The sequence below is a fragment of the Petaurus breviceps genome, unplaced genomic scaffold, assembly GCF_028583685.1.
Source record: "Petaurus breviceps papuanus isolate PSGF00001 unplaced genomic scaffold, PetGlider_PUasm1.0 90763, whole genome shotgun sequence".
Lineage (NCBI taxonomy): Eukaryota > Metazoa > Chordata > Mammalia > Diprotodontia > Petauridae > Petaurus > Petaurus breviceps.
In genome coordinates, this window is record NW_027187340.1 from 10197238 (window position 1) to 10209177 (window position 11940).

The following is an 11940-nucleotide window of genomic DNA, read 5'->3' on the forward strand; positions in this document are numbered from 1 at the left end:
CAGGCTGTTTGCCCCTTAACTGTGACTCCTCTTCTAGAGAGTTCCAATTAAATGGCAGAATAAGCCCAATTCCTTAGTACTTCTAGCATGAATACAAATACAAATGCTATTAAATAAAAACTATCTTTTTTAAAAATCTTCCTTCATTTCTTCTGACCACTCTTGTAGTCCTTCTGGCCAAGCCATGGGCTCTACCTGAAGGGTCACTCTCTTCTTCTGAGTTTCACCTCTTGTACTTCTCTTAACACATAACATTTCTTTATCACATTCAGTATGTCCTTATATTGCTTGATGTTTTCAGTTTGAGTTCTTGGTTTCAGATATGGTCCTTTCCACCTTTCTCAAATGAACTGAGTAGGTCTGTCTGCTCTGTAGTCTGAATGCAACTGCAGGTGCTTCTGTTGATTCAAATGGGATGGCTAGCATTAGGGCTCACATTCTGCCTCAATCCTTGAATTCTGTCTCAGTCTCCTAATGGTCCACTATGGATTCTGACCTTAGCCAGATTCTGTCTTCTTGCATCATGCCTAGTTGAGATCTGGTTCCTTTATTTGCTGTGACCCTGTCAGGCTCTAGTGAGAAGCTGGAGATCGTGTTGGTCTCAGACATCCAGAACAGCCTCCTTGAATGTAATACCAAGGGGCTGAGCTGGCCCTGTATTTTGCTCTGCTTCCTACTGCTCTGGGGAGTGCACAGCCAGGCCCCGTCTTTCTGGGAAGTGATTTGTGGGCACTGGTTCTGTCCCTACTTCTTTTCTTACAGGTGAAGACCTGGATGCAGCTCCATTTGTAGAGGCTCATGATGAAGATCCCCCTGGTCAAGATCCTTCACCACCCCACCCACAATTCCCTGCTTCCAGATTGCTGATCTGCTAGAGAGATGGTTTCCCTCATATGACTTTCTTCCTCAGTTTTGCTGGCTTGCAGATCCTTAATCTGAGTTCACTGCCTTCCCAGGCTTGAACCTTCTTCCTGTCTTCAATAGCTTCCATATTTACCTCTGCTTGTATTGAATTTCAAGGTGAAACTTTCCTATCTGCCCCTACCAAATTCTGACTACCTGTTTGTGCAGATCTACATAAAATACAGAAGCTTCTATTTCTTTCCTATTTTTCTTATCATTGATCTTTCTGGAGGAGACAAAGTCAGACCAACACCCAGTATAGGCTGAAAAAAACATCTAACACAGGACATAGGACAAGGCCACACCAAGCCTAATGCAGAATGACCTAAGTGCCCCATCCATAGCAGGAAACAAGGCCAAACCAGTGCCCAGATCCAATATGGATTGACCTAAAGACCCCATACAGGATAGAAGACAGCAACACAACAATGGCCAATGTAGGATAACCCAGTGACTCAACCCACTGCAAAAGTGGCTAAATCTACTTGACACAGGGGTCCCATGAACAGCATGAGACAAGGCCAGATGACCATCAAGGCAGCCTGTGTCAAATTTAGCTTGTAGGCAATCTGGACCCAAACAACAGCACAAGAATAAGCCAGACAATTCCTACAAAAAGTGTAGCTATTATGAGCCACAACACTTAGGATCAAGCATGGCCTATCCACATCATAAGGGAATGTAGGAATGGAGTCTGACTCAAACAACAGTCCCCAATTCATAAAAAGAGGTTGGAGATGTGAATGAATAGAAGAAAACAACAAACACAAAGAAGAAATGCCTTGGCTTGAAAGAAAACCAAGGGGTAAATCCAGAAAAATAAAGTAAATCCATACTAAATCCAAACACAACCTCAAAAAAATAATGTCCTTGTTACAAAGGCTACAAGAATACCTGAAAGAAATGAAACATCAGATCTAATGGAATATCTAGGAAGGAAAATATGGCAAGAAAAAAAGAATACCTTAGAACAGATAGTATGTGTTATACATACATAAACTTTACTCAAGAATTGAACTCCTCCAAAATTAAGATGCAACAAACAGAAAACAACTATTTCATAAGATGAAAAGTTAAAACAAAATCAAAAGATTGAATAAATAGGACAAAATAAGAGTCATATTCTATCAAAAACAACTAGGAATAATCTAATAATAATCAGATTGCCTAAAAAATATATATCCCTGCCCAAAAAAACTTAGATGTACTACTTCAAGAAATCATAGATGAAAATTTTACAAATCTCTGAGAATCAGATGACAAAGTTAAAACTGAAAGAATCCACCAGTAGCCTCCTAAATGAAAACCCAAAATGAAAATTATCGGTAATATCATAACCAGAATCCAGAACTTCCAAGTCAAAGAAAAAAATATTTCAAGCAGCCACAAAGAAATTTCTCAAATGCAAGGGAGTCACAATCAGGACCCCATGAGATTTAACAGCTGCCACAACAAAAGAAAGGAAAACATGGAATTAAATCTTACAAAAGGCAAAATATAGAGGTTCACAACCAAAATAACATATCAGACAAAATTGAGTACAATCCTACAAGGGGAGAAATAGGTCTCTGATGAAACAAACTAAGAATTCCTGATGAAACATCCGGATCTCTTTTGAATTAGAAATTCAGGAGAAAAGAGAAAAGAAAAAAAAATGGAGCAGCACACAAACTCATACAGTCATATCAATATACCAGAGGAGAACTTATTTTCTGGGTTACAGAAGAAATTACCATAGATTATGCATGCCTGGCTATAGAGGATGATGCATCCAAAGAGTTTTGACAAAGTACAAGTACTAACACTCACATATAAAGAATCAAAATAGTGAATATAGCTCATAGGCATAACTGGTACAAATCCTTCAAGTCCACCACACTCTAAAGTGTGGTATGTGTACCCCAAGGCAAGAACAAGATATAATGAGGTATCTGAAGGAACTACTAGAATTTTTATTCATATTTACTTATTAAAAGTTAAATTTTACTAATGTGTAATATACAGGTTGAAATGGTTACTCTCACTCCATTGGTATGTCAGATGGTTACATGTCACATATCCTGAAAGGAGAGGGAGAGTTGACAGAGAGCCTTCATTTTTTAATTCATTTTAACATGAATAGTGACATATTACAATTTTACTTGCCTGATTAAGTGGCTTTATAGATTATATTGTCTATGTTAACTAGTCTAAACATTGTAAAATATACAAGTGATCTGAAAATGTTCGTGTAAAAACCTACAGATTAAAGACAATACTAATAATGTCAGCACATTATTAAGCAAATAAAAGCAAACGAGGAAAATGACAGAGGGAATACTTATTCCACACTTTGTACAAGCTCCTCATCCACCATATTATGAGGGAAAATAATGATAACAAAAAGTCATCAAAAACATCTTGAAATAATCAAGATAATTTGAACTATGGGTTTCTGCGCACTGTCTTTAAAGATGACCTTTAGCTAAGTGTCAATTGTGCCTTGTTAAATAGTATGAAGCATTATAATTAAGGAGACATTTAAAAGCTAACCTTCATTGCCAAAAAATTGATGTATCTCCTATAAAAACTCTCATATCTTCACATCTAAAAATGTTATCAATGGAATTTTCTAATCTGTTTAAAAATCTTTCAGAGGAAGAGTTTCAGGGGGATTCAAGCACAAGTGTTAAAAATATAAAAATGCAACACCTTCTAATTAGTTTGAAAGAACAGTCAATTGACATATGGGGAAAATGGAAATTTACTGAGTTTCAACCAAATAATATACATATTGTATGGGAATTATAATGAATATAATTATTTAGTGATACTATACTTACTAGTGGAACTGGAATTTGAGCCTAGGTCCTCTGACTCCAAAACCACTACATCATGCTATTTCTTACAAAATATATTGGACCTAAGGAGCTATGCTCAATCAGTTGACTATCATCATGCTATAGACTATACCGTGTTTCCCCGATAATAAGACCTATCCCAAAAATAAGCCCTCCCCTTACTGTGCAAGATTCCTCTAAAATAGGCCCTCCCCCCAAAATAAGCCCTATTGAGATTGCTACTGTAGTGAAGGTGATCCCCTGCGCTACACGCTACATTATGGTACCCTCTGTATGCACCGTCCCCCCTCCCCCCGGATGAAACGCACGCCACGCTCTAAGCTGCATCCAATCAGAGCTACAGCAGTGAGAGCGTCATCCTGTTCTTTATTGAATTCATTTATTTATTGAATAAAGGTACATTTTTTTGTTCACATTTACCTGTTCATTAAAATTGCTGTCAATGTTCATTAAAATAAGCCCTCCCCTGAAAATCAGCCCTCTGGTGTTTTTCTGTCCAAAAAAATTAATAAGACAGTGTCTTATTATCGGGGAAACACGGTAGTTTCAACTGCTGGCTATACTTTAATAAAGAAGTCTACATTTTCATTTTGTTTACCCCATCAGGAAAGAAAAAGTTTCAGCAGATATCAATAAAATATATTTGTTCATTTATAAGTTAAATAGATGTACTACCATAGCAATGGATTAGGTACTTGATAAAACATACACAAAATAACCATTCTAAAAGAGTGAGACAAAGATTAAGCAATATTTTTAAAAATGTATTTTCTTCCTCTCACCAAAAACATCAGTAATATTTTTTAGTGAGAGCAGTGTGATTGAATATGCTTCATTATTTTTTTAATCTAGGTTCAAGGTTTTGTGATTCAGAGATTTGAAGGACTCATTTTTAAGTTCATTTTGTTTTAATACTTAGTTTTAGTTATTGTCATAGCTAAAAACAAATACCTCACAATGATATGCACAGTTGTCAATGGAAGACGTGTACCTTTGGTTGAACTTATACTGCACACATGGGAGATCTCTTATTGAAAGAATAACTTAAAAGTTGTATTTTGTTCAAATGTTCTTTTGCAATCAATAAACTGTAAATACATAAAGAAAAAAATCACTGATGTTTCTGAGATCATCAGATATTTGCTGGGTTTTATATGGTAGGTGTCAGTTTTTCTGTATTTTTTCATGTTGTCATCTTAACCAGAAGTCATAAGTACTCTTATCAAAGAATTTGTTTTTGTTTTGTTTTGTTGGGGGGGGGGAGGGATATTAATATCAACATGTTTTCCTTCTTTGTATGTTTAGCTTTCTTATTTCCAAGTACTGTGCTATCTTCACATCCCCAGGGTAAATAATCAACTTAGTCATAGTGAATATGCATGTAGTCTCTTTGTTAAGATTTTATTTTAAAAGTTTATATTCATTAATGAGATTGGCATAGTGTTATCTTTCTCTTACTTATCTCTCCCTGGTTTAGGTATCAGGGGCCAAAATTGTTTTATGAAGGCTGCCTATAAAAAGAAATACCTTTCTTTCTCAATTATTCAATAATTTTATATGTTTAAAAATTTGATATAATTCATTTATAAATCTATCTGAACCTGATTTTTTTCCTTTGATAGGTCATAATTCCTTCTGTATTGAGATTTTAAGATTGCTATTTTTTTAATTTGAGCATTTTTCATTTTACTAGATAATCAGCTATTTCCATTAAGTCCTTAGTTTTGCTAACATATACTTATGTATAGTAGTTTCTAGTTATTCTTTTTATTTTCTGTCTGTGGTGACTTCCTCTTTTTCATTTTTTATTTTAGTCATTTGATTTTCTTTTCTTTTAATCAATTTAGCAAATGAATTATTATTTGTTCATTATTTTTACATAACTCTTGACATTAGTTACCTTTTTGTAGGGTTTTCAGTTTCAAGTAATGTCCAGATAGTTTTAGGTGAATGGCTTATTAGAAACCCTCCCTCATGTTGTCCTTCTGAAGTTGACCTTTTGAACTCAAGTATTATAGTTTACCTTTATTCCTATTAAATGCCATTTTAACTACAGGAAACTACAAGAGGAAATTGCCACAGCTTTCTTTCATTAAGAGATTATCTCAAATTACCTACTACAATGACTTGCCCTAGGAATAATACTAAGACATGAGTTTAGTCTGACATTCAGATCAAATCACCAACATTGGCTTTGCTACAACATTGGCATTGCTAGCTTGCAAGAGTTTATTTTTTCATACACAGAAGAGAGGAATCTCCTAGGAGATGGTTGGCCCCGTCTATGAATTTCAGTTCTCCCTTCTTTTCTACAGGTTCTTGCTATCTCCACTACTTAACAACTGTCTTTTCATTTGTCCTTGCAGGGTGGGAGTGGATCCTACTAACTTCTGCAATCCTGTTGGGGATTTTTGCTGCCATGACAACCACCTGTGCTGTTTGTACTTCTGGGATAGGTGTGGCTTTTATCACCTGTCAGCAATCTGTCATACATCTGCATGTCTGTGGAAGGGAAAAGTTTGTTTAACTCTTCAAGCAAATCTCTGTGAATCAAACAGTCAGGAAATGTGAAGCCAGAGCATATCTGTTGGACTAAGACTAGCAATATGATTCTGGGAGATACTTATGTTCAGATCTGGGGGAGTTTTCTAAGTATAGCCCTCAGCTTCTGTAAGCGTACCTAGCTAAATCTGTTAGGATTCTTGTAGGGAACTGGTGCCCATTCACCAAGACATACCGTCTACACTCTGGGAGTACTTAACCTGGGATTCATGAACTGATTTGTTTGCTTGTTTGAAAAATATTTTGATAACTATATTTCAAAATAATTGGTTTCCTTTGCAATGAAATGTATTTTATTTTAAACATTTAAAAACATTGTTCTTAGAAGGGATCTAGAGACTTCAACAGACTTCCAAAGAGTTCTGTGGAACAAAAAAAAAATGTTAAGAATCCATGGTTTAGAGAATTTCCTCTGATTTCTGCATGTGCTGGTTGAATCCCATAAAAGAGAATTAAAAAAAAAATACACAAACAGTAACTTGAGCTTTTTGTGCCTCTGGCACCTAGACATAAAAGCTAAATACTTAGTATCTCTGACACAGCATTTTGTTACCTGATTATAAACTTTTACTACTCTTAATTATTTTCTGTGTGTTTCTCTTATAATGCCAAATAGATTACAAACTCCTTGAGGAAAAGAGATTATATCTTGTATATCACTCCCTAACCACACACATACACACACACACACACACACACACACACACACACACACACACACCACCCAGTGCTCCAAAAAAGGGACAGTGAATAGACTTGTCATTTCATTGGTATAACGAGCTGCCAGTGAGGAACTTCCTATACGAATGTAGGTAAGCACCTTCTCTGTAACTTAAACTCTTAGAGAATTGTGTAGAGCCATAAGAGATTAAATGACTTTCTCAGGGTCATACATTCACTACACCAGGTTCTCTCTCTTTCTCTGTATGTATATTTGTGTATACATACACATATATGCATATATAAACATATGTGTATGTATACACAAATATGTGTATATATGTGTATGTATATTTTCTATCTATATTTGTATCTATATGTGTATGTATATTTGCTGTTTATTTTGGTTAACTGAATTATCATTAATGTATGCATAGCTGACCATATCATGGAGTGTCTACTTGCTTCCAACTTGGTGCAATTTGAGGGGATCCAAACATCCCACCTGTCCCATAATGTCTCTCCCATTGTCCTACCATGGTTCTTTCCTCCTTTCCCATTAGGTCAAAAATTCCTACCGTTAGAGTTTCTAATGGTTTAGATAACAAGGAGGGAATTATGTCCAGAAAATTGCTGTTAAAATGTACATTTATCACCTTAGTTCCACCTTCTTTCCTTGTTCTCTTAACTTTAAAGATGATATAAGACTGGTAAATTTCAAAGTATGTGACAGGGTACATTATGAAGACACTGTGCCAGAAGAAGCCAAAAGAGAGTAGAAGCTTTGGGTAGGCTTTCAGGACAACTACTGGAGACAAATGACCTATTTCATGATTTTCCCTGAAGTTTGCCCCTGCCTATATTTCTTGCATAATATTCTTCACCCTGTTCACTGAGTACCTGATGATTTATGGACATCTTTAATGAGTATCCTCTTGAGATTTGATCAGAAGTGATAACACATTCATTGAATAAAGGCATTTGTCAGGACAGAGAAAGATAGCTCTCATGCCCTAAAGGATGAGTCTATGACCCACTTTTTCATCCATTAACAAATATTATTGAGTGGCTACTTTATATGAGGCCCTATGGATGGTATAAGAATGAAATACAGTTTTTGCTCTTTAGAGACTTGATATTACAAAGAAGCATCTTGGCAGGACTCTTCTGGGGTGACTTAGGATCATAGATTAGAAATGTCTGAATCCTACACTTCATTTTACAGATGATGTCTGAGGCACAGAATACTTAATTGATTTGCCCAGGGGCACACGGTTATTGTGTCTAAGGAAGGATTTGAACACAGGTTTTTCTGACTCCAAGTACAATGTCCTATCCACTATACAATATATATCCTGAAAGGGGGTCTAGTGGAACAGAATACTTGAATTAGGACACCTCATAAAGAACAGTCAGAATAAGAATCAGGGTCTATGCTGAAAACATAATTTAGTTAAATACCAACAAAATATTTTACAAACTCTTGCATGTTATTCCAGTGACAAGAGGTAGAGATGAGTACTAAACCTTAGATGTATTTAGAATTATTTGAATGACTGGACCCAAAAAGTACCAATAATCATTCATAGTCAGCTGGCACGAGGTCCCCAGTGTAGCATTGCAAGAATCTGTCCTTAGCACTATATTGCTTAACATTTTTAATCAATGATTCTGATAATAACACAGATATCATGGTTACTAAACTCCCAGATGGACAAAGTTCATTGATTACAGCAGTGATGTCAAACTCAAATAGAATCACGGGCCACTAAACTGTGCATAACGATCCCTGTGGACCAGTTATTGACTTAGAAAACCACAAATTGATATTATCTATATTTTATTGCATTTTTATTTATTTTGCTAAAGATTCCCCTCTTACATTTTATTCTGGTTTCAGCTGTACTAGGAGGTGTTTTAAGCTGTGTGCAAGCTCATACTTGATACTTCTGGTAGAGTCAGAATCAAAAGACCCGGTATATGGTAAGTACTTTATAAAATGCTTATTCCTTTCCCTCCCTTTGCTGTTAGAATGTGAGAAGGTGCTGTGGACACAGTTCTTGGCACAAAGTAAGTGTTTGATAAATATTTGTTCACTGACTGATAATTCTTGGTATGCCATTTTACAAAGGGAAGTGACAGAATAGAAAGTATCTTTAGTAGTTCTTAACTGTTTTTGTGTTATGGACCTCTTTGGCAGTCTGATGAAACCTAGGGACTCTTCTCAGAATAATGTTATTATATGCATAAAATAAGATACATAGGATTACAAAAGAAAACAATCATATTGAAATGGTTATCAATTTTTTTTTAATTCATGGATGTTGGGTTAAGAATCTCTCATCTAGAGGGAGGGTTTTGATATCATGTTATATGATCAACCAAAGGAACTAGGGTTGTTTATCCTACAGATGAGAAGTTTAAAGGGGCACATGGTATTCATATAGTAGTCTCTAAGTATTGCAAGAGGATTAACAGGTAGAGTCAATTATGTTTCAGTTAGGATCAAGTGATGGACTTGGAAATATGAAGAACTGAGTTTAAATATGACTTTAAATGCTTTCTTTTAAAGTATTATGGCGTATTTTGTTTTTACATTAAAAACATTTAGAGAAGATTCTTACTTTGCAGAGGGCTGTTTTAACAAAGCAAAGCAGCTAAGTAAAATTAACAATACACTGACCTCAACTAAAAGTCAATTCAATAGTTCATATCTGTAGCACTCTACCCATCTCTCCTTAAAAAAAATAATAGAAATCTATTTTCTCTCCTTCTCTACCCCTACCCCAAGGAAGGGGAAAGGAAAAGGGGAGAGAAGGGGAGGAGAGGGAAAGCAAGAGAAGAGAAGACTAGAAGAGAACAAATTTCTTGTACCAAATTTGCAAAGCAAATTCTTTCAACGGTAGTACACAAAATGAGGGTTGTTGTGAGGATCAGATGAGATAATATATGTAAAGTGTTTGCAAACCTTAAAGTACTATGTGACTTTCAGCTGCTGGGATTAGTATTATGTGGAAGTGGGATTTTATTTTGAGGGAGACTAAGTAGAATCTTTTGGTTTTGATTTTGTTTTTTTAAGGGAAGATTTAGACTTAATGGAATTTAAAAAAAAAACTTCCCAACGATTAGTTATCTCCAACTAGAATGAATTCTCTGGGGGGGTGAGTGTTGTTTTTTGTCCTTCCTTCTCAGAGAGAACCAATGACAGCAAGGGGTGATATCTTGATTTGCCAGTGAATTGGATTTAAAGGAGGCAGAGTTGCACAAAGTCATCAGTTTCACTCTTCCAGAGTCATTGAAATCCAGTGACACACAAAAGTCAAGATGATTGGCAATGGCCAATCACAGACTGTATGTGGCTGTTGAATAATCCCTACTACAGGTCTTTAAGCTAAGGCCAAATGACTACTAGGCTGGGATGTTGTAGAGGAGATTCCTATTAAGGTGAGGATTGAACTGGATAATCCCTAAAGTTCCTTGATACTCTGATACTCTAGCAGCTCGCTAGCATCATCTGGAATAAGTTGTGCACTAAAATTCTCTGTTGCCCTGGTTTCTTAAAAGTGATGCCAATTGGATGCAAACTGTACTAAACTCGGTCTACCAAGGGAGGAAGCCTTCAGCAATGGACCCAATGACCACCTGTGCATTATCCAAGGACCAGCCTAGGTAAATTCATAGAGGTTGATCAGTCAAAGTTTGGCTACCAAGAGGTAAAACAAATTTTTTTCAGACATAGCAACTCAAAGATACCATCTGCCAATGTATGGGGGGGGGGGGAGGATTTTATCAGTGGAATGAGTGTTCACACCAAAGAAATAATAAATTCTTGAACTATAAATGGTAATCACAATAAGAAATAACACTAATATTGTTCCACATTCAGCAGTTTTGCTAGTAAAACCTTTGCACTTCTATTTTCATTGATATTTTATTATATTTTCTGGGGAAATGATAGATATTGCATTTTTATTAAACATAATTATAGACTCCAATATTGAAATACACAAGAATTTTGCATTTTCAGACTCTCCATTTTAATATTCACTACACTAACCTATGCAAGATAATGGAGAATATTCTGGTTTAAGAATGATGGGAAAAGGGAATATGTATTTATATAGTGTTTACTGTGTACCAGGCACTATGCTAAGTAATTTTACAAATATTGTCTTGAGCCTCACAACAATACTAGACGGAAAATTCTGTTATGACCCCCGTTTTATAGTTGAAACTGAGGGGAAAAGAGGTTAAGTGACTTGCTCAGTTACACAGTTAATAAATGTCTGAGGCCAGATTTGATAACAGGTACTCCTACCTCCAGGCCCAGCATTCTATTCACTGTGCCACCAGCTGCCTTTAATAATAATAGGGGGAGGTGGGGAAGCATGATGGGAAATGACTAATCATCGTCTACTAAAAATTTTTGTTTCTGCTTATTTGATCCCTAGACAAGATAAGATTGGAGGTAAGGAACAGCTGCCTAAAGTAGGTAAGAAGCATCATTAGCTGCCCTCTTCAAAACTATGATTGCCAGCCTGAAATTCCTCTTAATGGATGTGACTACCCCCCTGAGAGACTCAAGCTCATTTTGTTATCCCCCAGAATTGTTAGTAGCAATTTTTGTGCCCAGAGGAAGTACAAAAAAATAAAAATACAGCTGTAACAAGCATCATGAAATGTGTCTGGGTGCCATAAGGTAGGGTTGGGGGGAAGGGGTGGACCAGAGAGGAACCTACTTGGGGTATAGGCCAGAAGTGAAGAAGAAGCATTTATTTCTGATTTTAGCTAACCATACTTGCTAATTAGGTGCCGAGTTCTGTTCTTTCTAAGATGCCTAAGGACTGCAAGTATTGTCAAAACTTTTAAAAATCTGTCTTTCTGGGACACAGTCCCTGTTGTCTCACCCTATTGTCATACTTCAGTGCTGCTCACATTAGCCAGATCAATATCTGGCTGAGGCCAGCACCAGTGA

General features: G+C 36.1%; 1 long non-coding RNA gene across 2 annotated transcripts in view; it reads left to right on the forward strand.

Annotated features, from left to right (window-relative positions):
* The window catches only part of LOC138146558 (uncharacterized), a 28958-nt gene extending 17313 nt beyond the window's left edge, over nt 1–11645 (forward strand). The window contains exons 2-5 of one of the 2 annotated variants that reach the window (XR_011164522.1): nt 6110–7117; nt 8866–8948; nt 10530–10634; nt 11417–11645. This is a non-coding gene — a long non-coding RNA (uncharacterized lncRNA). The remainder of the gene's footprint in view (nt 1–6109; nt 7118–8865; nt 8949–10529; nt 10635–11416) is intronic. The other variant, XR_011164523.1, reaches the window with a different exon arrangement.
* Nucleotides 11646–11940: the final 295 nt, after the last annotated feature.